This window comes from Cydia fagiglandana, chromosome 4 (genome assembly GCF_963556715.1).
Source record: "Cydia fagiglandana chromosome 4, ilCydFagi1.1, whole genome shotgun sequence".
Lineage (NCBI taxonomy): Eukaryota > Metazoa > Arthropoda > Insecta > Lepidoptera > Tortricidae > Cydia > Cydia fagiglandana.
In genome coordinates, this window is record NC_085935.1 from 4,013,216 (window position 1) to 4,038,810 (window position 25,595).

Consider the following 25,595-nt stretch of genomic DNA (forward strand, 5'->3'; position numbering starts at 1 on the left):
TTTAAATCGACACGAGTTGCGAATTATCTATTCGCACGTGTATCGTACAACGTTTTACAGTACATATGGCCCTTTAAACTTTTGACATCGCACGAAAAGTGCTATTTTACGCACTAGTGCGGAAAAATAGGACCATATGTACTGTAAATATACTTAAACAACAGAGATATTTATACTATTTTTGGATTCCGGTTAATTTGTATGAAAAATATACCGTTATTCTATTCCTGAGTCAAACAAGAGTTTTAGGAGAGATAGTGGCCTGGAGAATTATCCTAATAATAAATGATATGATACGGGTTCGATAAAAAAAAAAATATGGGACCTAAACCTGAAAATAAATCTGACCCAAATTTTGATCAAACAATTATTTCAAGTATTCAATGTAAGCAATATTTTGTATTTACTACGCTATTACATATAATATAAAGATTATGTACCTAGGTGTTACCTAAGAAGTACATTTTTAACACTTTTTTCTGGCTATTGTAAATAAATAATTTTGTCTTATTTCCCAATCTTCACAAACTTTCAAACATTCCCTCACGTTTATCTTTTCCTTTCCCTTTCACACAATTTATTTCAGTTGCATACCTTCGCGGCCGGGAATCCCCCCTTTCTGGCCCCCCTGACCCTACGAAATCCAATATTAATGCAGCATGTCCGGCATTCCGCATTCCTGGTCATCAGGGGACCATTGACGGCGTATGAATGATTTATCCGTGGGGTCAATTACAAGGAGGGTATTTAATTTGTGGTTTTTAGTTGACAGAATAAAGGCACAATAATTTATATTTCCATTCTTCCCATTTCATCTTCAACAATAAATCAAACGTCTAGATACGAGATACGATACGATAGATACGAGTGCCTACTACACTACCACAATAGTTTTTTGTGCATAAGCCATAGTTGACAACCCTAGAGCGACCGCCGAGCGTAGGTATGAAAAGTGAAGTACATACATGTGATTGACTTCTGTACCTATCTGTTCTGTGATAAAGGGAAGATGTAGCAGGCCTATAATAGGCAAATAATAATTATGGTGGCTTTATCCAATCAATCATAATATAATATCTGTCACTTTTTAACAGAGCGCGACTGAAAGTGACGGACAGCCGTATTCGAACAATGAGATACGTCAAATACTAGATATTGAAACGATATGGATTAGATATGTCAGTGTCAAAGAAGTGTCAAAAGTGACGTTTTTGTTTGAAGAAATGCCAATTTTGACACTTGTTTAATCCATATCGTTTCAATATCTAGTATTTGACGTATCTCATTGTTCGAATACGGCTGGGATACCGTTTTATCACGCTGTCACGTTGATAAGAACGGCCATCATATCCGTACTGGTTTTCGAGTGACGGTCAAAACCTTTAAACAGGTTGGGAGAATCAGTTTAATTCAGACACGAACATTTTAGTTAATTTCTAAATGTCGTAACGTAAACTTTGACCAGCGGGGTAACTTTGATCATTTATTTTTGAGGAATATTAAGTTGTTTTTTTAAAAGAGAGCTTAATAATTGTATGTGTTTGGCAACTTTAACAGAAGTACATGATGAAAGAGCTCAGAAATTAATTTCTTAAGTTTAAAATCAATGTTACCCCACAAGTCAAAGCAGCCTTAGTTTACCAGTATTTAGTGATTCATTAAATTAAATTAATTTAATTAATTAAGTTTTTTCTATTAAGATATCTAGAAGAAGAGAAGAGATAATAATAAATAGATTCGAAATAAATGCTATAAGAAATAAACCCACCCAACGACCTAACAATGTTTATTACACCTCCGGATGTCAAGATTTGGTACTTAAAAAACGTCAAATATTACATTTTTAGCATTTTTTATTAAAAAAATAACGTTTAGTATTTGATCGATTCAATCACATCGATTTTATGCGGATGCGGATGCAGATGCGGATGTTGAAAATAATGCGGATGTTCCGCGGATGCGGATATCCGCAACATCCCTGCTACAAAACGGAAAACACTGTCTAAGTGCTACGCCGTAGCGCTGCTTTAGCTTAGTCCGTGAAAAAACTATCTTGATTTAGCATTTATAAATAATAATATATTCTATGCACTACAACATAAAGTCTAAATTCATACCGGGTGTGGTCTGTAATATGAGCAAAAAATTAAACTGTAGGCTGTACTCCTCATACTGACCAACATTTGTTCAGCGACTTTTAAAAATAACTTTAAAGTTTATTCTAAGACGCAATGTATTGCGAATTTTGTTATGTTTAAGGCGTGACAAGCAACGTCAATCACACTGATATGGCGTGGCGATGGCGTCCATTCAAGATAATATTTATTTTGTATGAAAAATAGGGAGTCTAAATACTTCATAATTTTTAAAAGTTGTTGAACAAAAGTGTCACCGTTTGAGGAGTAGAATCTATGTTTTAATAATTTGCTCGTGTTACAGGCCACACCCGGTATACAAAAGCAAACAAAAGAGTTATTAACGTTATTATATCACGTGCAATATCTCCATCACGCATTAGAATTTATTGCATTCACCATCATAAAATGTGATTAGTATTCTAGTGCGTCACGCGGTAATGTAAGCTGTATGGGTGCCGTTAAAAATTAACGGTCACTTTGGCCACAGTTAAATGTCGCGTGTCATTAAAAACCGGACAAGCGCGTGTCGGACTCGCCCACCGTGGGTTCCGTACTTTTTAGTATTTGTTGTTATAGCGGCAACAAAAATACATCATCTGTGAAAATTTCAACTGTCTAGCTATCACGGTTCGTGAGATACAGCCTGGTGACAGACGGACGTCTTAGCAATAGGGTCCCGTTTTACCCTTTGGGTACGGAACCCTAATAAACATATTACGGGAGGAACATTGAGGTAACTTCGAAAACAGGGTAAATTTAAAGATAAGCGGCTCGATTCGGGAATTGAATTAGACACTCACTAGATATGAAACAGTTAAGATATGTGACGTTCCACTGCAAAAGGTACCTTATGGCGGTTGGTGCCGCGATTCGAGAAATGAATTACACAACATGTACGAATGTTTACAGACAACAAGAGCAGGGAAAGAGAACATAAGTGTTAGCTATGAAACCAGCGCTGGTTATCCGTAGGGTCCATTCGGTGATTCCACGACAGATAATACATACTTAAAGGTACATTAAAATATAACAAATTTTGAAAACCTTATATTTCTCTACCAGATACCAGAAACATTTCATATTTATGTAACACTCATGCTATATTTGTTTTTTTCGAAAATTATCCCGTATTCGAACTTACCCCAATGCACTTCGTAGTGTGCCAGTCACTGGTAAAAGGTGCCGTATGTTATAGCTAGGCATAAAATGTCTACTTTGGCTTTACTTATGGTTTAAATCGCATATTTGCATAAATTTACGGTTGAAATTTAAATTAGTTTTTTCTACGTAATTCATAAAGTTTCATGCAGTGAGTTATTAGGTCTTAAACTTTAAATGGTAATTGGTAACTCTAATAAGCATTAATTAAAAAATGCGTCTACTATTATTAACATTAAAATAAGTCTGCAATACCGTAAAAGTATAAAACTGTGCCCTTTAACATAACTTTGCCCACCGCGTCACAGGTCAGTAAAAGCGAAAAACTTAAAAGTAGTTACAGATACACTTTCCTCTTTCGCCTTTAATGAACTGTGACGCGGTGGGCAAAGTTATGTTAAAGGGCAAAGTTTTACACATTTACGGTACCTCAGTGCTTCTAAAATGATCACCTATTGAAGTTGTAAGGTAAGCCGCAGTTTTCACAATGAACAATGCCCCCAATCTCCATTCACAGGCATCCGTGTGCACTGTGAAGGGTTATATTGAAGGTGCACTTTGTTACATGGACCAGTTTAAGTTTGAGCTCTGAATAGGCGCACTTGTTATATATTTAGGGGTCAAATTAAAATAGCTTTTACAGTGGTTTGTGAATGTATAGGTTATTTGCATACCGCAATCAGGGAAGGTTTGTTAGTTCGTTTGGGTTGAATAGAGGTGGATAGACAATATTTCATTGATATTGATGAATAGTGGGAAACATGCTTCTGTTAACAATTCAAATAGCAATACACGGCGCGATTCGGGAAATGAAATAGAGATGCACTAGATAAGATATAGTAAAGATATGTGACGTTCCACGGCAAAAGGTACCATTGCCCCGACTGAATATTGAAGCGGCGTTAATAATAAGCGCAAGCGCCAGCCGCCATAAGGTACCTTTTTCCGTGGAACGTCACATATCTTTACTATTTCATATCTAGTGAATGGCTAACGGCGCGATATCTTAAAGTTCGAATCGCGCCGACAGTTAGTGTTATTTTGAGTTATTTAACTAGGGATCGGATCGGATAGAATTTTTGATACATCCCGAAAGTACATTCTTGACTTTTTTATAAATTACTACACTTTATAAAACAAAGTCTCCCCCCGAGTCTGTCTGTGTGTTTGTATGTTCGCGATAACCTCAAAAACTAATGAACGGATTTTCATGCGGTTTTCACCTATCGATAAAGTGATTCTTGAGGAAGGTTTGTGTATCATTTGTTAACCCGTGCGAAGCCAGGGCCGGTCGCTAGTGAGAAACTATTTTCAAAATGTCAGAAATATAACGCCAGTATGCAGTTTATATGAATGACCTATGTACGTTTGACTCATATTTTAATCAGTTTCAAACTACTTTAAGTTTTCATTATCCTCGTGCCGCCCAAGAAAAAAAACGCAAGATCAGCTAAACGCCCAGTGTGCAATATATGAGCCATAATATTTTGAAGTCGTAACTGCCCACGCACTTTAAACATTTTTTTTTACACAAAACTCGACCAGGATTTTTTTAAATTTTTTTCTGGGTATATGTGAATAAAAATGAATACAGTAAACTGAATTCCACCTTCGTATCTTTTGTTCATTTAAATGCACATTGGGTTTTTGACTGATGTCATAAAGTAATAAAATATATTTTTTTAAATCAACTTTAAGGCACATTCGCGATATCGTAGCCTCTGACTATTATTATTCTGCTTAAATAGTTACATAATAAGCCACGTACCTAAGTCAAAAATAATTCGAAAAATTTTTTTTTAGTGTTGAGCTACTTTTTTATGTATTCATATTTGACACTGAAATGCTTTATAACAAGGTCTGAAAAAAAATAGTTAATAAACTTCCTTAACATACAATTTAATATCCTTTTTAATTATATATAAGTTATTGTATGTTCAGTATCACATCCTTCGAAACTTTATTTTTCACTAAGACTGTAAATATTTGGTTCATCACCAGAAAGTTGGTATTCAGGATCACAAATTTTATTGTGTGATTGCAAAAAGTCTTCCAGCTCGTATTCAACAAGTAAATCATCATGCAGACCTAAAATAAACTATCAAAAAAGAACCTTCAGTTGTAGATTATATTATGTATTTTTATAACAGTAGCGCCCAGTGTGCAATATGATGAACATAATCTTACGATTAAGAAAAAAAAAATGTTTATTTGTGCCTTTGTAAAAAAATAACAGAATATTTCAATAAAACAAACATTTAGGATAATTTTTATGTCACTCTCTAAACGATAAAAGCCATGATTCATTTAATAAATCAAGATTATATGCCCATGTGCCGCGCGTGCTTGAATAATTGCGGAAGTACAACACTTGTCTATGAATATCTGTCAAACGTCAGCTGTCAAAGTGGTCGCCACTGAACCGACCATTCACGACCTCTAGGTAAATTCCAATTATGCGCGAAAATTTAAAACTTACATCTGATAAACTTTTATGTACAGCGTATTGTACACTGGGCGGTCAGCTCTGAATTTAATTTCTAAAGTCTGGGCAGTTATGCTGAGTGTCACTTTGTACAATGTATTGCACATTGGGCGGCACGAGGTTATAATGAGTTTTAGACAATGTAGAAAGTCTAAACAGTAAGTGAATTTTTGTTTTAGGGTGCTCAACAGTGTAACAGTACAAAAAAAATATTCTTCCAGTTACATACTGATATTATTCTTTTTCGTAAAACTTAACTATAGTTACAAAAAGATTGTATCGTATTAAAATATCGTTATGCTTTGATGTATAACGTTGTTATTCAGCCGGTTCCACACGTTCAACTATTTCAGACTCGCCAGTTCCGAAGACAGGTTTACGTAACCCAGTTACGACAAAAGTTTACTATCTCCGTCATTGTCCGTAACTTTATACTGTTCGTTGTTTTAGCGGAATTCGTAACACGTTTACTAGTTTGATAGTTTGTGTGGAGAACTAGGACTACTAATATATTTTACATGTGTTCATGTAAGTACAACATTTTACCGGGTGTGGCCTGTAACACGAGCAAATAATTAAAACATAGATTGTACTCCTCAAACGGTGACACTTTTATTAAACAACTTTAAAAAATTATGTATGCAGTATTTAGATTACCTATTTTTCATAGAAAATAAATATTATCTTCGATTGACGTTGCTTGTCATGCCTTAAACGTAACAAAATTCGCGATACATTGCGTCTTAGAATAAACTTTAAAGTGTATTAAAAATCAAACCACAAGTTATTTTTAAAAGTCGCTGAACAAATGTTGGTCAGTATGAGGAGTACAGCCTATAGTTTAATTTTTTGCTCATATTACAGGCCACACCCGGTATATTGAAATGTACAACATTTCTTAATACAAATGTTTTTTAAAAACTCAATTTTATAGCGGCTATAACTGTTTTTGCGCATCAATAACTCCTGCAGGTGTTTTTTATGAGCTAAAACTTGAGTTCCAAAATCAATATCCACAGCCAAACTAATTAAAACTCTTAAAAACACTACGTATCGCATAAAACGTGTAATTTACAAGATTTTAAATGCATGAAGACCGAGACAGCCTATCATATGGTCCTGATTGAAATCGAGACTTGCTGGACTAAGTAGGTAATGATATCTGTTGGGGTAAGAAGGAGCCTGAACGGGGATCGCACTCTCTGCCTGTCTGTGTGTCTGGCAAGGCGGTTTTTTCTTCAAACAAAAAATACCGGTATTATTACGTTCTTTTTCGTTCTTTGGTTTGTTATTTCACTTTGAATGGGACTATCTAATAATACGAAGTTGTTACCTAAGTACTATGTTACCTGATTCAGTCCAACGTAAAGAGCATAAAATAATTAAAAATATTGGGCTACTTTGTGATTTGAAAAAAAAACCGGTTCTGAGCCCTGGTGTCTGGATTAGATTAGATATGTCAGTGTCAAAAGTACCTTTTTTGTTTGAAGAAACGTCACTTACGTACGTGTTGCTATACGTTGAAATACAGGTTACCCTGTATACTAAACCACATCCATTATAACATACGCTACCCGTCTTTGACAAATGTAAATGTCACTGAGATACAGTCAGGGTAGCGATACGTCACGTCTGGCGCGGATGATGAATGGGGGACGGTATTATGCATGTTTTATTGTACAAAAAAAAAAAGATTAATGGTCAGCGTTTGGTTAATTTATTGCTTTTTTACAAGATTTTTTGGTTGAGTGAGAATAGACTTTACAATACGAGTATGTGCATATTTTTTTTAGATTATTATGTTTGCAACAAGAGTGAGTCGCGTACTACCAGCAATACTCTTAACTGTCCATTTGTGGACCTTATGCCTTTTGTAATAAGGTTTACCAATGGGCAGTTAACAGTGTTGGCGATGGTACATGTGTGCGGCACGACGCATTGATATTCATCTCTATTAGGTACATTGTGCAACATGCGGCGTAAATTGAATATTGCAAACGAGAGTAAGTTAAATCGCGACGGTTTGCTGGAGCAATTTGTAGACTCGAGTTTGCAATATTATTACGCCCCGAGTTACACAAAATGTTTTTCATCACACTTGCGATACAAAAATTAAGTATAAAGACAAAAAACTGTTAAACTGTTTCTAGTGCCATCACTAGAAACTTCATAACACCCTAGGGAGAACGCTTTTTCTATAACTCCCGCTAAACCTGGGTGCAATTCCACATTTACTGAGCGAGTGTGATGAAATAGTAAGTAATTTACGATACAGGTGCGAAAGATAGGAAATTCAAGACACGACCGATGGGACACAAAAGCACACATCATTCATCATCATTAAATCGACACGAGATGCGACTTCCTATTCGCACGTGTATCGTACAACGTTTTACAGTACATATGGCCCTTTATAAATTTCCGACGTAGTTACGTAATGTGCTTATTATAGCACAGGGTGTCATAATGGAGCACCAGATGTACTGTAATAATCTATTAAGCTAGCTTTAGCGAATATTTGTCTCTGTTTCTATTCTCCCGTTTAAATCGAGACAATGTAAGAATTTACGGTTCAAGTTCATGAATGGTTACGTTGTAACAAATTGTTATTGTTACCGTTACGGCAGTTTAATGCTCGCTTCTTTTATACGCCTGTTGGAAGTTTTTACAAGGAACAATATTGTGGCGCATGTAATATTAGGGGTGTTTTTGAAGTATAGTTTAAACGGTTTTGAATAAGTACTGTTGTTGTATGTAAAAAAGAATGACAATATAATAAACGTAAAGCATCGAGGAATATACATATTTTGGTAAGTTTAAAAAAAATAACGTCAGAAAATGCAGGAAATTACTTGTTTTTTTTGGATACATCGGAGCGGCCAAGGTGTTCAAAATATCTGAACACGCACTCTAACGCCTTGGCAATAGAGGCGTCAGATATTTGTATGTTTTATAAATTATGATCAGCATTCTATATTACGAATACCAACCGGTGACGTATATATATATATATATATATATATATAATACCTGCCATTGGACAAGAGTATATTCAATTTGTTCCTAAAAGCAAAATCCTTAACAAATAAGGTTCATATTCGTGCAAAAAGAATCAGTTTCATAGAACTAATAGGAGCCTAAATAGAAGCCGGCCGCTGACACCCGAGGGGCCCGATCGATAAGCTACGAGCTACGAGTGCGTAGCCGCTACGGAGCTACGACGCTACGCTTACAGGTGTCCGTGTAAACATTCTAGAATCGATGGCGATGGAATGAAACATTCTAGAAAATGGTTTAACAATTAAAGTGTCATTCTAGGAACTTGCTAATTATGTAAACAAACCGCCATATTGAAATAATCATTCAGTGACAATTTTAATATGGCGGTTTGTTCACATCGTTAGCAAGGTATAGAATGATACTTTATGTACACTGAAGATCAATCATAATGGATCGTTTTATGTGCGAATTATTTACAAACAAAGACATGATTTTAGACATCCTGATGTATGAAATTATGGCTTTGTAGTTTATAGTTTGGGACACTGTTAGATTTTTAGAAATAGTTTATTTTTCAGAATTTCTTCGGAAATCTGTTATGAGAGTGAAAAACTACAAAATATATATCATATTGGGTAATATTTAAAAATATTAAATATGATAGGTAACAAAAAAAGTATCGCTCCACTTTAGTCCAATGAATAAGGACACCGTTTGTAGTATTTGTTTTATGTTGATATTTAAAATTAAAATTAAAATCTGATTTTTTCAACACAACGGCGGAAACTATTATGGTTAATTATTATTACTGGGTCATTTTATGTTCATGTGTAAAATTTATTAGAATAAACATAATAAAAGTAAATTACGGGGCTCGTAATGTGATTAATGTGCTTGATACTTAAGTTGAAAAAGGTCACCATGACATAACAACGAGCGACTATCAAGATATGTCGTATCCAACCGGGAATGATTAATGTGACAGGTTATCACTTATTGACGTTTGATGTTATCGTGGGAAATGTTACGGCCCGATTCGGATTATGAAAATAGACATCTTTTAAACATCACCAAGATACGATAACGATATGTTTAAGATCTCACCTGTCAAATTTGACATTTGCGCGATTCTGGAGATACTCTTGAACGATTTCCACAGGATACGACTTAGAGATCCAATTCACATCTAATAGATATCTTACTCTATCTAACGTAAAAGTGACATTGGTTGCCCGAATTGCACTGCAAAAGAGAACTAGTTGATATCTAAACTATAACGTATCTAGAATGGATCTAGTACGTGTCGTCTCTTGTGAATATCTTGAAGTGCGAATACGGCAGTTTGATATAGGTACAGTCGATTGTAAAAATATGGATGTACCTACCTAGTCAACTTATTCAAAAATACGTTCTTATTTCGCTGACATAAGAGCTATGGGACATATTTTTGAGATGATTTGTGCACCCATATTTTTACAGTTGACTGTACCAAAAAACCAATATGAAGGACAAACAGTTTATTCGATGTATTAAAAATAAAATAAGTAACTTGAAACTTAGTTACTGCCCGGCTAGAAATACAGTTTCATTCTACAAGGCTACCACGAGTTGGTACACTAAAAAAAAAACCATTAAAATTAATTGAAATTTTAATAACAAAACTTCCGTGAGACACAGACATTAAATATATTAAAAACGGGTCACTCACGTATTTTAAGTCGAAAAACGCTTGACATGTCTACGCCAGTCCGTCACCGTAAACGCAAGCTCCTGATGACACTCCTCGGTACGGAGTGAAACATGTCGAGCGTTTTTCGACTTAAAATACGTGAGTGACCCGTTTTTAATTGAAATTGCGTTAAAGTTTAATGTTTTAAACAGTTTCATGTGAGCCTAGCGAACAAAACAGTAAACTTTACTGTTTGTACGTTACGAGCGTGATGACTGCGTGAACTCGATGGCATTCCCTCTCTATCGCACCAATTCATCAGTGCGAGCGAGATAAACAGCGATCGATATTTTAAGAATATTATCATTAAATGAGTATGTGTATTTTACATTCGAACGTTCAACATGAAAACTTTGGATTATGTAATTGTTTAATTATAGTAAATTAATTAAAAAGCAATTGAAAAAGCCTGAAATTAAACGTAACCGTACAACCTCAAAATGAATATTGACGTACAAAGAAAAGTCATAAATGTATGACCTATTAAAGGAATCTGAGCTCTTTCACAATAGTATAAGGTCCAAAACAGTGTGCAAATGACTAAGGACTTGGGTAATTTTAATATGCGCTGATATAGATCACCCTCTCAACAGTTCAATGACCTGTGTGAAAATAAATAGGGGCGTTCAATCCGTTTTTAATTATTTTTTTCTCATCAAGAAGAGATACGCTTAAACGTAATTACTTTTTCTTGTCTCCAACAAATTTACTCAAATCTGGAAAAGATTTCAGTTTTAGAAAGTCTTCACAAGAAAAAAAAAGTTTCCGTTTAGGTAGTTTTACAAAAAGTGATTACTACTACTAGCACTACTACAACCTGCATGGGATGTTTAATACATATTAATTATTTAGTTAATTATGCATGGTACAAACATTCAAAGCCACTAGGCCGAAATAACTGGTACATACTCTTCTGGCAACGGTCTGCAGATCATAGAAACCCCGTGCCTTGTTGATTGGACTAATACCCCAGTACTCCCACGATGTTCGTAATAAATGCCCCTGCTACCTCTGATGCAATATTGAAGGCTATATAACTTTATGATTGCTACACACGGACCAAGCCAGGGTGGTTCCCTGAGGTACCTTAGATGTGCAGTTTTTAGTGTATACAGAGTGAAACTTTTAAAGGTACACAGATTTATATCGGGTGTGGCCTGTAACACGAGTAAATAATTAAAACATAAATTGTACTCCTCAAACGGTGACACTTTTGTTCAACAACTATTAAAAATTATGAAGTATTTAGACTCCCTATATTTCATACAAAATAAATATTATCTTCAATGGACGCCATCACCATGCCATATCATTGCGAATGACGTTGCGAGTCACGCCTTAAAAATAACAAAATTCGCAATACACTGCGTCTTAGAATAAACTTTAAAGTGCATTAAAAATCAAACCACAAGTTATTTGTAAAAGTCGCTGAAAAAATGTTGGTCAGTATGAGGAGTACAGCCTACAGTAAAATTTTTTGCTCATGTTACAGACCACACCCGGTATAAGTGACATTACTGCGCTAAATTATAACAACAATCGAAATGTATTACAAATGTAGTGCATAATTTCCATTGTAATTTTACGGAAACTTACGAACGTGTCTTGCTATTTCAGTCAGTCTCGGTACAAAAAGTACTGACATTGACTGAACTACCATAACAAATACAAACGTTTCCGAGAAAATACGATGGAAAACAATTATGCACTATATCCGTTAAATAATGTCGAAATTAGATCAAATAGAGACAAGTGTGCTTACGTAATTTACTTTCTATACATCTCGTTCACACTCATATGAACTAATATAAACTAATATATATATGCACCAGAGGCGTAGCTAGAAGATATGGCGCCCGGGGCAGGCACCAAATTTGCGCCCCCCCCCCCCCCCTCCCAAACGAAATGAACTAACGAAAGGGTTACTTTTTTACTTATTAAAGTTAGTAACTTTTAACTGAGACAAATAAGTGTTTTTATTAGTACATCCGCGGCTAACAAGCTTACGACCCACCTGATGGTAAGAGGCCACCGCATCCTATGGACGTCTACATTCTAGAGGCGTTACATGCGCGTTGCCGACCATTTTAAAACTTATACACTTATTTTTTGGAGATCTCCTTAGACTTAAAGCTGGACTTCCGAGCAAAGCGGCTCTGACGCAACGGCCGCAGCGTCAGAGCCACTGCGTCAGTGTCGCAGCGTTACTGACGCAGATTCGCTTCCGAGCGGCACGATCCGGCGACAGTCGCAGTTGTTATTCCATACGGTGCAGACTTGATATACTTATGATAAACCGATCAATTATGAAAATATTTGTAAAAGAAGAGGAGGATCACGATCTTTTCCTTCGTTACTTTTACACTGTGAATGAAGCCTACCCAACTCAATTTTCAAAAGTAGAATAGACGAAGGCACTTATAGCATCTTGAAAAAAAAAGCATTTAAACGAGAAAGATGACCAATTCAGGAGCTTTTGTCGGTTTAATATTCATTTTTTAGATATTTTACATATTGACATAGGCTCAAAACCACGTGCGATCGCAGCGACTGCGCGACAGTGCTTGCGCAGACGAAGCACGGCCGCTATCGCCGAGCGACACTGACGCGGCGCCACTGTCGCTGCGATAGTGACGCTGCGCTCGGAAGTAAGTTCATACATTTCCATACTGCATAATACTGTCGCTCTGTCGCCGCGTCAGTGTCGCTGCGTTAGTGTCGCCGGAGCCGCTTTGCTCGGAAGTCTACCTTTAAGGTTCAATATCGCTTGTGAGTAGACTATTCATAGGTACAGCGCGCCTTTGGGCTGATTTGAAGGGTCCAAGGTGGCATCCAGATGCTCCTGCCCAAAGGTGACAGCAGTACTCAATAAATGGGATCTGTCTACCCCAGAGTAAAGTATCGCCTCCCTTTATTGAGCACGCCGAGTTTTTTTGGATACGAGCGCAGGCTACCCGAGGTGTCTACGATATTATTGGACGTCACTGATGAAGATGTCAACACCGAGGCTCCCAATACTCCCTGACATGGGAAGGCTTGTGCCTTGAAAAATGAGGTTTTCTTAGCGCTAAACGCGCAAAATTGAGTCTTGGTGGGATTGAATTGGACTCAATTGTCCCAATCCCACACCGAAACTCTGGATAGAATGCTCTTAATACCTGACACAGGTTTTTCATGACATTCTAGTATCACAGAACGAGCGATGTTAGCACGGCACGTCTTATACAGGGTGGTCCAAACCTTAACGTCCAAACATTTTTTTAAATTCCTCACGCTGTAGGCTATCAGAATATGTTAGCTGACGTTGCGTAGTTATCGCACTATGATGGGTTTTGTTATATAAAGCGCAGGTTCAACCTCATATGGAGTACTGTTCTCATCTCTGGTCTGGCGCCCCACAATACCAGCTCCTTCCTCTTGACTCCATCCAACGGCGGGCAGTTCGTATTGTCGGCGATCCCGAACTTACTGACGGCTTAGAACCTCTTAGCCTTCGGAGAGACGTTGGCTCTCTTTGCATGTTCTACCGTTTGTATAATGGGGAGTGCTCGGAAGAACTTTTTGATTTGGTGCCATCGTCTCGTTTCTATCACCGCACCTCCAGCCAAAGGAGCAAAGTTCATCCTCACTTCTTAGATACATGGCACACCAACAATAAGCGGGCATCTCTCTCGTTTCTCCCCAGAACGTGCAGAATGTGGAATGACTTGCCTCCTGAGGTATTTCCTTTGCGCTACGACATGGGATAATTCAAGCAGCGGGTATTTAGGGTTCTCAAGAGTCGCCAGCGCTTAAGTGGCTCCTGTGATGTTGCTTATGTCCATGGGCGACGATGACCGCTTCCCATCAGGTGGCTCGTCTGCTCATTTGCTGACTATTACGTAAAAAAAAGGATTTTTATTACTTTTAACTTTTGTTAAGAAATTCTGGGGTGAAGATTTAATTTATAAAAAAAACTAAGTATTGAACTTTATTGAATGTTTCTTTTTGTAACATAATCCTTGAAAAACGGCGCAGTTGATAAAAAAAACCCGGACAAGTGCGAGTCGGACTCGCGCACGAAGGGTTCCGTACCATAATGCAAAAAAAAAACGAAAAAAAAGGAAAAAAAAACGGTCACCCATCCAAGTACTGACCACTCCCGACGTTGCTTAACTTTGGTCAAAAATCACGTTTGTTGTATGGGAGCCACATTTAAATCTTTATTTTATTCTGTTTTTAGTATTTGTTGTTATAGCGGCAACAGAAATACATCACCTATGAAAATTTCAACTATCTAGCTATCACGGTTCGTGAGATACAGCCTGGTGACAGACGGACGGACGGACGGACAGCGAAGTCTTAGTAATAGGGTCCCGTTTTACCCTTTGGGTACGGAACCCTAAAAACACCTTGGCTGAGTTGAGAAAAAAAGACAAACTTTTACGTTCAAGCATGTCAAGCTTAGATGTTGCCCTTACCTAAATAAATAAAAAATACAAGCGATTTCAAGGACTTTTTAATATTTTAGAAACTGCTAGACCCTAAGTTTTTTTAAAAGGTCAAAAAAGGGATACTTAATGGTCCTAATTTTTCAGAGTCGCCGGTCAAAGAAACTGAGGTGGAAATCTTCCAAATTAGTAATTCATTAAAAATAGACCTCTTTTGTTATTTCTACTATTATTTTATGGGGTCCCTTCCCCATCGCTATTTCATGTTATCAGTGCAAATACCACGAACAATTATTATTAGAAGACATAAAAGCAAAGCAAAGCTTCACCCCGGAATTTCTTAACAAAAGTTAAAAGTTAAACTCGTAAGTAAACTACGAAAAATCGGCTAACATACATGGGGTATATTCTGATAACCCACGACGACGATTCTAAAAAATTCTTTTGACGTCAAGGTTTGGACCATCCTGTATACAGGGTGGCTATAAAATAACTGCATTTCCGTTGCCAGGATTATACTGAGCAAGTCACGAAAAAAAAATTTGGCTGTGTCCTACATTTTGACTGGTCCATTTTCTATGGGAGGTATTTTGCCCATTTTGGCGCCCCCCCCCTTGGACGGCGCCCGGGGCACGTGCCCCCTCCAACCCCCCCCTAGTTACGCCTCTGATATGCACTATTATAAACCGACAATGGGCCCGATTCGGATTTTGAAATAGACATCTATTAAATATCTTTTAGATATTACCAAGATACGATAACGATATGTTTAAGACCTAACCTGTCAAATTTGACATTTGCGCGATTCTGGTGATACTCTTGAACGATTTCCACAGGATATGACTTAGAGATCCAATTCACATCTAATATTAGATATCTTACTATAATATCTAACGTAAAAGTGACATTGTTTGCCCGAATTGCGCTGCAAAAGAGAACTAGTTGATATCTAAACTATAACGTATCTAGAATGCATCTAGTACGGTTCTCTTGTGAATATCTTGAAGTTCGAATACGGCAGAATCACAATATAAGTCCAAAAAAATTATCATATGTAATAAAATTTTAAGTGAAATTGTATATTGTTGGATAAATAAATCATATCTTATGCGAGTACGAGCGAGATGCAAATAAAGTAAGTTACGTATTCGATAGCGTTTTATATCAGTGCCAAACTGGTGGTAGCCACACTGAATGCATTAGCGCGACGTTGAATATTAATCGCCATGGTCGGACCACTTAACGCGTCCTTAATCCCAGGGGTCCTCTGCCCACTAAATCTGCTAAATTTGGAACTTAATTAGCTCTGTACAGAATGGACGGTATTTGATTGGAAATAGCCCTTTGTGGGTGATTTTCAGCCACCGTTTAGAATATTGGCGCTATGGGACTTATCAATTACAATACTAAAATAGTTTTTTTTTGAGGCGTGGCTCACTCCGCGATTTCGTCGCTTTGCTACAGGTAGCTAAAAGTACATCCGTTCGACCCCAATTTTGGGGTTTGCCGTAAGCCGCGCGTGGCGCTGTCGCCATCTAGCGGCCATATCTGTGCTGATCGTGACAGACGCGATTTGTTAGAGAGTGAGTCTTCTGTACCTGGTACTATTATTTATTCTGTGGCTTTACCACATTCTAAAATAAATTGTACGTTAGTAGGATTAAATATGAAACGTAATAAAAATAACAAATAGAAAGAAGTCAAGCAATGGCGTATCGATTTACAGGGTGGCTCAAAAATAAGTGATCAATTTTTGTCTGCGGCATATTGTTGATGATTATGATAAACGTTTGTTTTTGTATTTAAGCTAAAGGAGAATACTTTGAAAATAATACGATTTGTTTTAGTTAAATAATCGCAGTTTTAACTAACATTTTATAAAATACGTGTAACTTAAACAAATAATATTAAAAAAATTCAAAGTTTCTATTTTTGGAGCACAGAATTGATGTTTATTTAATAAAAAATAAAATTGGTAAAAACAATTCCACTTTGTCCAGCTCAATACATATGTAACAAACCAATTTTCTATTTAATTATAATCAAATTAATATTTAACCATATATGGTGCGTTACGTTAGGTTCGGATGTGTGAATAATTTGGTTAAATTAAATAGTTATTTAATTATGGGCCCGATTCGGATTTTGAAATAGATATTTATTAAATATCTTTTAGACATCACCAAGATACGATAACGATATGTTTAAGATCTAACCTGTCAAATTTAACATTTGCGCGATTCTGGAGATACTCTTGAACGATTTCCACAGGATATGACTTAGAGATCCAATTCACATCTAATAGATATCTTACACTATCTAACGTAAAAGTGACATTGGTTCCCCGAATTGCGCTGCAAAAGAGAACTAGTTGATATCTAAACTATAACGTATCTAGAATGGATCTAGGACGTGTCGTCTCTTGTGAATATCTTGAAGTTCGAATACAGCAGTATAAAAGAAGTCGACCTGTCAACGCTGAAATGCATTCATCTGCACTAATAGTAATACCTATTTGCATTTAGAATATTCAAATTACATCCAAGTTGAAGTTCCTGTGAATAAATTTACCGAAATTCAAATTTCAAGAAAGTATGAATACACGAAAACGAGTTTCTTAAGAACAATGAAAACTTAAGCTATGCAAAGTTCTCGAGTATTCACAACTCGTCGGGATCTTCTAGAGAGTGAGTTTTTCTTCTTTTTCTTCCTCGCGTTAACCCTTTAACCGGGAAATGAATTAGATACTCACTAGATATGAAATAGTAAAGATATGTGACGTCCCACTGCAAAAGGTACCTTATGGCGGCCGGCGCTTACGTCGCATAGCGCTGCAATAATATTGTTGCGGCGTTAATAATAGCGTAAGCGCCAACCGCCATAAGGTACCTTTAACCGTGGGACGTCACATATCTTTACTACATCATATCTAGTTAATTTCTAATTCATTTCCCGAATCGCGCCGGTAGGCACTAGTTATTACGAAAGCGACTACCATCTGATCTTCCTACTCAGAGGGAAACTAGGACTTAATGGGATTAGTCTGATTTCCTCACGATGTTTTCCTTCGCCGAAAAGCAACTGGTAAAAATTCTGTGGAGCGATAATTTAAATATGATGTTGGTGATGTAAAATTTCCCGCTTAAACTACAGGATGCTAGAAAATGTACGTCGACGGCCACTTCCTGCACGGTTACTATGGGCCCGATTCGGATTTTGAAATAGACATCTATTAGATATCTTTTAGACGTCACCAAGATACGATAACGATATGTTTAAGATCTAACCTGTCAAACTTGACATTTATGCAATTCTGGAGATACTCTTGAACGATTTCCACAAAATATGACTTAGAGATCCAATTCACATCTAATAGATATCTAACACTATCTGACGTAAAAGTGACACTGGTTGCCCGAATTGAGCTGCAAAAGAGAACTATAGTCGAAATCTAAACTATAACGTATCTAGAATGTCCGGGTATGTCCTTAAACTACGTCCAAGACCACCGGTGGACGGGCAGCAGCGTCCCTCAAATTCGGTGTACTCGACTGCGATCGCCAACCCGCCTGCCAAGCGTGGCGATTATGGCATTCACCCCCCAACAAGGGGGAGGCCTATGTTCAGCAGTGGACGTCTTATGGCTGAGATGATGATGATACAGTCCTCCTATTTATATACATATATTGGCACATATATGTCGTTACACTGTGCCATAGTACATATAAAGTTTGAATAGTTTATTGAAAGAATGATGAGTGCTTGCCCCGGAATATTTATTTTATTTATACAGGGTGATTCAGGAGACGTGAGCAGGACTAACACTGTGCATTTCGTAAATTATGAGCAACTGTTTCTTACCTCCTAGTCGTGTTTGAAAAGTTATTAATTTATTTAGGACTTGGATTGTCGCCCTAAAATTAGAATACTAAACTACCGAGATTCTGTGTCAAATTGAATGTCATCACTGTCATCACGGTCTAGTTACTTTTGAAAACTCGTATTTCACTCAAGTTAGATAGTTTATTTTCTTCGTAATCAAAATGCTGTCATTACGGTTAAAAAGGTTTTATGTTTATTAATTAGGTCTTATAATGACCATGATTGTGGAGAATTACATTTGCCCTCACAAAAATCTTTAAAATAGAAAAATGTCTCACCTAAATATGACGGTGATCGATCAATTATCAGTTACTGCGTGTGCAGGATTATTAGGAGCTCACGTCTCCTGAATCACCCTGTATTTACAAGTAAATCTTAGGTCCCAACAGAAGAAGGCTTTTTTGCTTTTTTTTGTATTGAATGGAATAGATTGAATAAAATTAGTACGTGACTATTCGCACTTCGCAATGATAAAGAGCAAACTCGACAAATTCCGTGCACTTATTAATGCAAATAACTGCAACACCATCATTGGAAAACCAGTTTTGAATTTCGAATTTGTTTCACGAGAATAAAGAAAAAAAGATTGACTGAGTTTTTAGGTGACAGTCCATTTCCAACGACAGCAGCACTGCCATTCATTTTACTATGGAAATTGACATATAGTAGTGCAGCTGCAGTCAGAAATGGAATGTTACCTTTTCAATGTCTGAAACTGACTAAAGTCAATGTCAAATATCAGATGTTTAAAGCACTAATACGAATAAATCAAAGAGAGCAAATGGACAATAAACGGACGAATAGTTAATAATATTATAATTGAAATTGATCACTTCAAAGATTCACATTGTTATTTGATTAAATAACCTGATATAGATAAAACTTGAGTCAATTATTAGGGTTCCGTACCCGAAGGGTAAAAACGGGATCCTATTACTAAGACTCTTCTGTCCGTCTGTTTGACCGTCTGTCTGCCACTTGGTTGTATGTATCTCATGTACCGTGATAGCTAGACAGTTGAAATTTTCACAGATGATGTATTCTTGTTGCCGCTATAACAACAAATACTAAAAACAGACTAAATAAATATTTAAAGGCTCACAACAAACGTGATTTTTTGCCGTTTTTTGCGTAATGGTACGGAAACCTTCGTGCGCGGTCCGACTCGTACTTGGCCGGTTTGTAATAAATCACTAGCATTGGTACGTTTTTGCCTCCGAAAATCCGTTATGTGGGACAGCTTGGAAAAGCGAGCGTCTTGGTTAAATATAAACAAACATCAAACATATCAGCTGGACAGTACAAGGGCGGTGCCAGAAATAACAATACTGGCGTGCATTGCTGTCTAGGACGTTTGTATATATGTACCTATTGTATGAAACGCCTAATTAAATATGTTTACTCAATTTCCCGGTAGATGTCACTTTATATTTCTACAACTAGCGAACGGTTGTCTCTCGTGGATTTAATAAGATATTAGAACAAGTTTTGTATAGTGCGGTGATTTATGTGAGCCAAATTAAACATACTTCTGCTTATTATTAAGCAAGGTGTTTGATATAAGCTTTCTCTTCGAAACCAGAGTCCAAGATTGTGAATATTTTTTTTCTTTTTTTTTTCATTACCAGCCAAAATTACAACAAAAACAGAAATTAATTTTTATCAAGCAGGAAGTCTGCTAATTTTTTAAATTAAAAGAAAAAAAAATGTTTGTAATTTTAACATCAAAGAATATGGCTGTCTGTAAAGTCGGTTTACGGACGATAATTTTGCGTGATAACATCATAAGAAAACATTACCATTACATTACGTAACGTTACCATGGAGATCCGTCCACAACCACTTTCGTGTACAATTGTACATATGTAACTTTAACTTTTGTAGCAGCATTAATATACCTAATAAAAATATAAGTGATATACACCCAAATAAACCTTACCAGGATTTGAACCCTCCTTCTACCTACCTAAGCTTACTATGTATATCGATATACTATTGTGACTATTTAAAATACACATAAAAATATTTACTAAAATTAATTGCATGCATTCCCTACTTTGTGTCTTTAGCTTTTGTTAGAAAAAAGATGTTTGCTTGCAAATATTTCTTAAAAACATTTTATGATACAAAATGTAAACAGACTTTCCTTTATAATAAACATTGGACGTTTTGCCTAAAGAACAAAGTACAGAAAATGTTGTACAATCGACGTCAAAAATATGTTTACACTTTTGTACCTTATTCCTTTGTAATAAGGCGAAATATGTAAGCATATTTTTGACGTCGGCTGTACAATCTTGAATATTCATTTCAGGGGCCGACGGACGTGACGGACAAAGGCTTTAAAATAAAATGCGGCAAATAAAAGTGTAATCTGAATAAAAGCCGTATTCAAACTTCACGACTAGATCTATTTGGATCTGAATTTGATATTACTGACGGGGCATCTGGCTCTTTATATATTAGTATGAGCGAGATGTCCAAAGTGATGATCAAATTAGTTCAATAGAGATCAAGTAATAAACTGCCGTATTCGACCTTCAAGATATTAACAAGAGACGACACGTACTAGATCCATTCTAGATACGTTTTAGTTTAGATATCAACTAGTTCTCTTTTGCAGCGCAATTCGGGCAACCAATGTCACTTTTACGTTAGATAGAGTAAGATATCCATTGGATGTGAATTGGATCTCTAAGTCATATCCTGTGGAAATCGTTCAAGAGTATCCCCAGAATCGTGCAAATGTCAAATTTGACAGGTTAGATCTTAAATATATCGTTATCGTATCTTGGTGATGTCTAAAAGATGTCTAAAGGGGCCCACTGAGTACCAGTCCGCCGGACGATATCGGCCTGTCAGTTAAACGCAAAATTTGACAGCTCCGAACAACTGACAGGCTGATATCGTCCGGCGAACTGGTAATCTGTGGGCCCCTTAATAGATGTCTATTTCAAAATCCGAATCGGACCCCTAGTAATACGACCGTCATCACTCATCTTAGATGGAGTGTCTAGTACCTATTTGTTTTACAAGCAAAGATTATTAAATAAAAAAAAACAACCAAACACTAACTAATGTATTTACGTTACGTTTGTTTTATAACTAATGTATTAACGTTTAAAATAACTATCGTTCTAGAAAAGCTGCGCTAAAATAAGGTACCGGAAGGCTAACTGTCAAGCGGTGACAGACAGATGTAGCTTTTAGTTCTGTTTTCACAGCGTCTTGTTTTGCTTTGCCATCGCTAATCAGGTAAACAAAACTAATCCGACAACTCTAGTATGCACCATCCCACTAACCCGGGGTTAAGCGGTCAAACCGTAAACCCCATGTCAAATTGTACTAAACCGTGGTAACTTTAGATTTAACCAGTTAACCCAGGGTTAGCGAATGGTGCAAGTGGCCCTTAGAAAACATCTAGAGTCAGACCCAGACGATTTTGTTGATACCTGGTGCAAGTGTTATTTTAAACGTCACACTTCTATGAAATTGTAACGTATGAATAACACTTGCGTGCTATCAAAATCGTTGCAGACTTATCTTGGTCTAATTCTGCTAGTGGCTCTGTGAGCTGAAGACCTCACGATAAGCTTGATAAGCTTAAAATTGAAAAATACACAAAACAATAAATGCATGACTTTAATAATAAATAGAAACATTACAAGTCAATAAATTCTCGATTTAGACTAGATATTCACGTGTTCAATATATTATGATCCATTGATTCATACAGTAGGACCACCTGAGGCTGATTCTGTTTAAAAAAATGATTTGGTTTTCATCTTATTTTGATACGACCTGAGCTCGATTATGAATTTAATTTCTTATATACGCTTATGGATGATCTGACAGCTGTCAATAGTGACATTTCCGGGCCAGAGATGTTTTCGATATCGGGTCGGACAATGCTCTTATATTCATGCATCTCACATGTTAGCATGAGTTGCGTACTCCATACATCTTGCGCGACTTGAACTATGGTCTCGCGCGAGAACGCAACTGATGCTAGACGGTCTGATTGTATTTAACACCAATCACCGTGAGCCGCTAACCCTGATTGGCGCTGACGACCAAGGTCGTATCAAAATAAGGTTAATATCATATCATATTGCTAAAATAGAATAGGCACTTCTGTATTCGTGCCAACCAATGAAGGATTGATGAGTCTAAAAATAAATCGTTACGCACACTAAAATAAATTAAATACCCATAAATCATTATTAACCACATAATAATTTCTGCAGCGAGACTATTCCATCAACCCGAATCTTTAAATTTAGCTTAAGAGTTCATAAGAACCATTAATAAAATGTGCATATAAATAAACCATTACAAACTTATGTTTGCATGTGGCAAAGTCTAGAACTGAAATTCCGGCGAACAAATTATTTGACATTGAGCGATAGTAGCGCCGTATCTGATTGCATCAGTAAGTTTGTGAAATGAATGAAGTATCCTATAACTGTCAAAAATGTATGAGGCGTATTTACGAAACGGCATTATTAGTGTGAATATAATGAATTTGTATGTAAAAGTTATTGAAGGCATTTGTCATTAAGTAGTAGGTACATTATTGCAGAGGCCGGGAAAATGCAATTCGTGAATGTGATTTGATTTTGTAGGATGATCCGAAGAAGACTGCTGCAAAGAAGACAAATCCACGTTCGAATGCGTGTTTTCTGACATTAAGTAGTTTTAGGACATATTTACTACAGATAAAGTTATTATGTAATGATATCGAATAATGGTCCCTATGTCAGTTTAATTAAGCCCCTTTTGGTTGGGCTTGATTAATTAAATAAATAAAGAAATATCTTTATTTAAAATGTATTTTTATTACTTAAATATTACATTTCTAAATAAATTAATATTTTAAAATTCAAAAATATGTCTAAGCTCCATATAGTTAATTGACAACGCGAGAGGTTTAGGAGGACCACTAATAAAATGGTCACTTGTCACGCGACACGTTTGTCAACTACTCGAGGTGATAAATCATTGACTTAATGTGACATGAGCCTGATATATCAAGCAATTTTACTTTATATATTGACTATTGAAGTTGGACCTACCTAATTGGACTACTTGTCCTAGGTAGATGTAAGAGTCAACAACTTCGAGTACCGAGTTCCCAACAGAGACTGGGATGGGCACAACATTGGCATTTGACATACTTTCGTCTTGTCCATGTTCATTTTCAAGCCCACCCGTTGTGAAACTCGGTTGAGGTCATCGAGCATCATGCTGAGTTCCTCCATCGACTTTGCCATGACTACGATATCGTCGGCAAACCGAAGGTGAGTGATGTATTCGCCATTGATGTTGATGCCAAGTCCTTGCCATTCCAGGAGCTTGAAGGCGTCTTCCATTACGGCAGTAAACAGTTCACCTATACCTATAGTCCCGTAGAAACATCCAAATACAAACTGACACATTTATTATATTTGCAGAATGCTACATCTAGTAACAAATAGCGATCTACGATACATGAAGCCATCTTTTAGCGCTACAATAATAAAGCGATGGATTTATACGCCATATAATTCGGACTATAACAGACATCAAACGGTAGGCCGCACAACAGACGCCATTTTATTTATGAACGAGACATTTGTGGGACGCGTGTTACCTTGCTACGATACGGTGATAAGTAACACATAGATACTGTTCTGCAGTTTAGCAGTATGAGTTATGCTGCCGTATTCGAACTTCAAGATATTCACAAGAGACGACACATACTAGATCCATTCTAGATACGTTATAGTTTAGATATCAACTAGGTCTCATTTGCAGCGCAATTCGGGCAACCAATGTCACTTTCACGTTAGATAGAGTAAGATATCTATTAGATGTGAATTGAATCTCTAAGTCATATCCTGTGGAAATCGTTCAAGAGTATCTCCAGAATCGTGCAAATGTCAAATTTGACAGGTGAGATCTTAAACATATCGTTATCGTATCTTGGTGATGTCTAAAAGATGTCTAATAGATGTCTATTTCAAAATCCGAATCGGGCCCTTAGTTATAAAGTAAGTATGTATAACGAAAAATAACCGGCCAAATGTGAGTAGGACTCGCGCACGCAGGGTTCCGTACCATTACGCAAAAAATGGCAACTTAAACATTTATTGTATTCTGTTTTTAGTATTTGTTGTTATAGCGGTAACAGAAATACATCATCTGTGAAAATTTCAACTGTCTGTCTAACACGGTTCATGAGATACAGCCTGGTGACAGACAGACGGACAGGGGAGTTTTAGTAATAGGATTCCGTTTTTACCCCTTGTGTACGGAACCTTAAAAATTTATTGAATATAATATGTACTTACTACTTAGAAAAACAATGTCAAGAGCATTTATAAGAGTTGTTGACATTAACTCTATTAAATGTATAATCTACGCCCAATCCATAATATAAAGACATCACGAATCGCGTGTCTTCACACTCTTAACTTCATATGAAGCCTGCCCAATTACATGAAGTAATATGAAGCCAATCACAGCCCGGAAATTGGACTACAAACCCATCAGTTTCGATTAAGTAAAATGGACGTCGCTTTTGAATATGACATGATACGAGCACGAGTAGGTATATGTATTAATCGTAGAAATTATTGCAAATATAGGTCAATTGGGATAGCCTCTTTTATAAAGTTATTGGCTTATCTTTTTAATAAGTAGTTATTTTAAGATTTTTTACCTTATATAACTGTTCAGCGTTAAACTAACTGTTAACAAAAGAGTAAACAAATTGCTAGATAGATGGCGCT

At 36.5% G+C, this 25,595-nt stretch overlaps 1 protein-coding gene across 2 annotated transcripts in view; it reads right to left on the reverse strand.

Moving 5' to 3' along the window:
• Positions 1–25,595, reverse strand: part of LOC134663514 (pseudouridylate synthase RPUSD2-like) — a 123,736-nt gene that overhangs the window by 64,699 nt on the left and 33,442 nt on the right. The gene's annotated exons all lie outside the window — the stretch shown is intronic.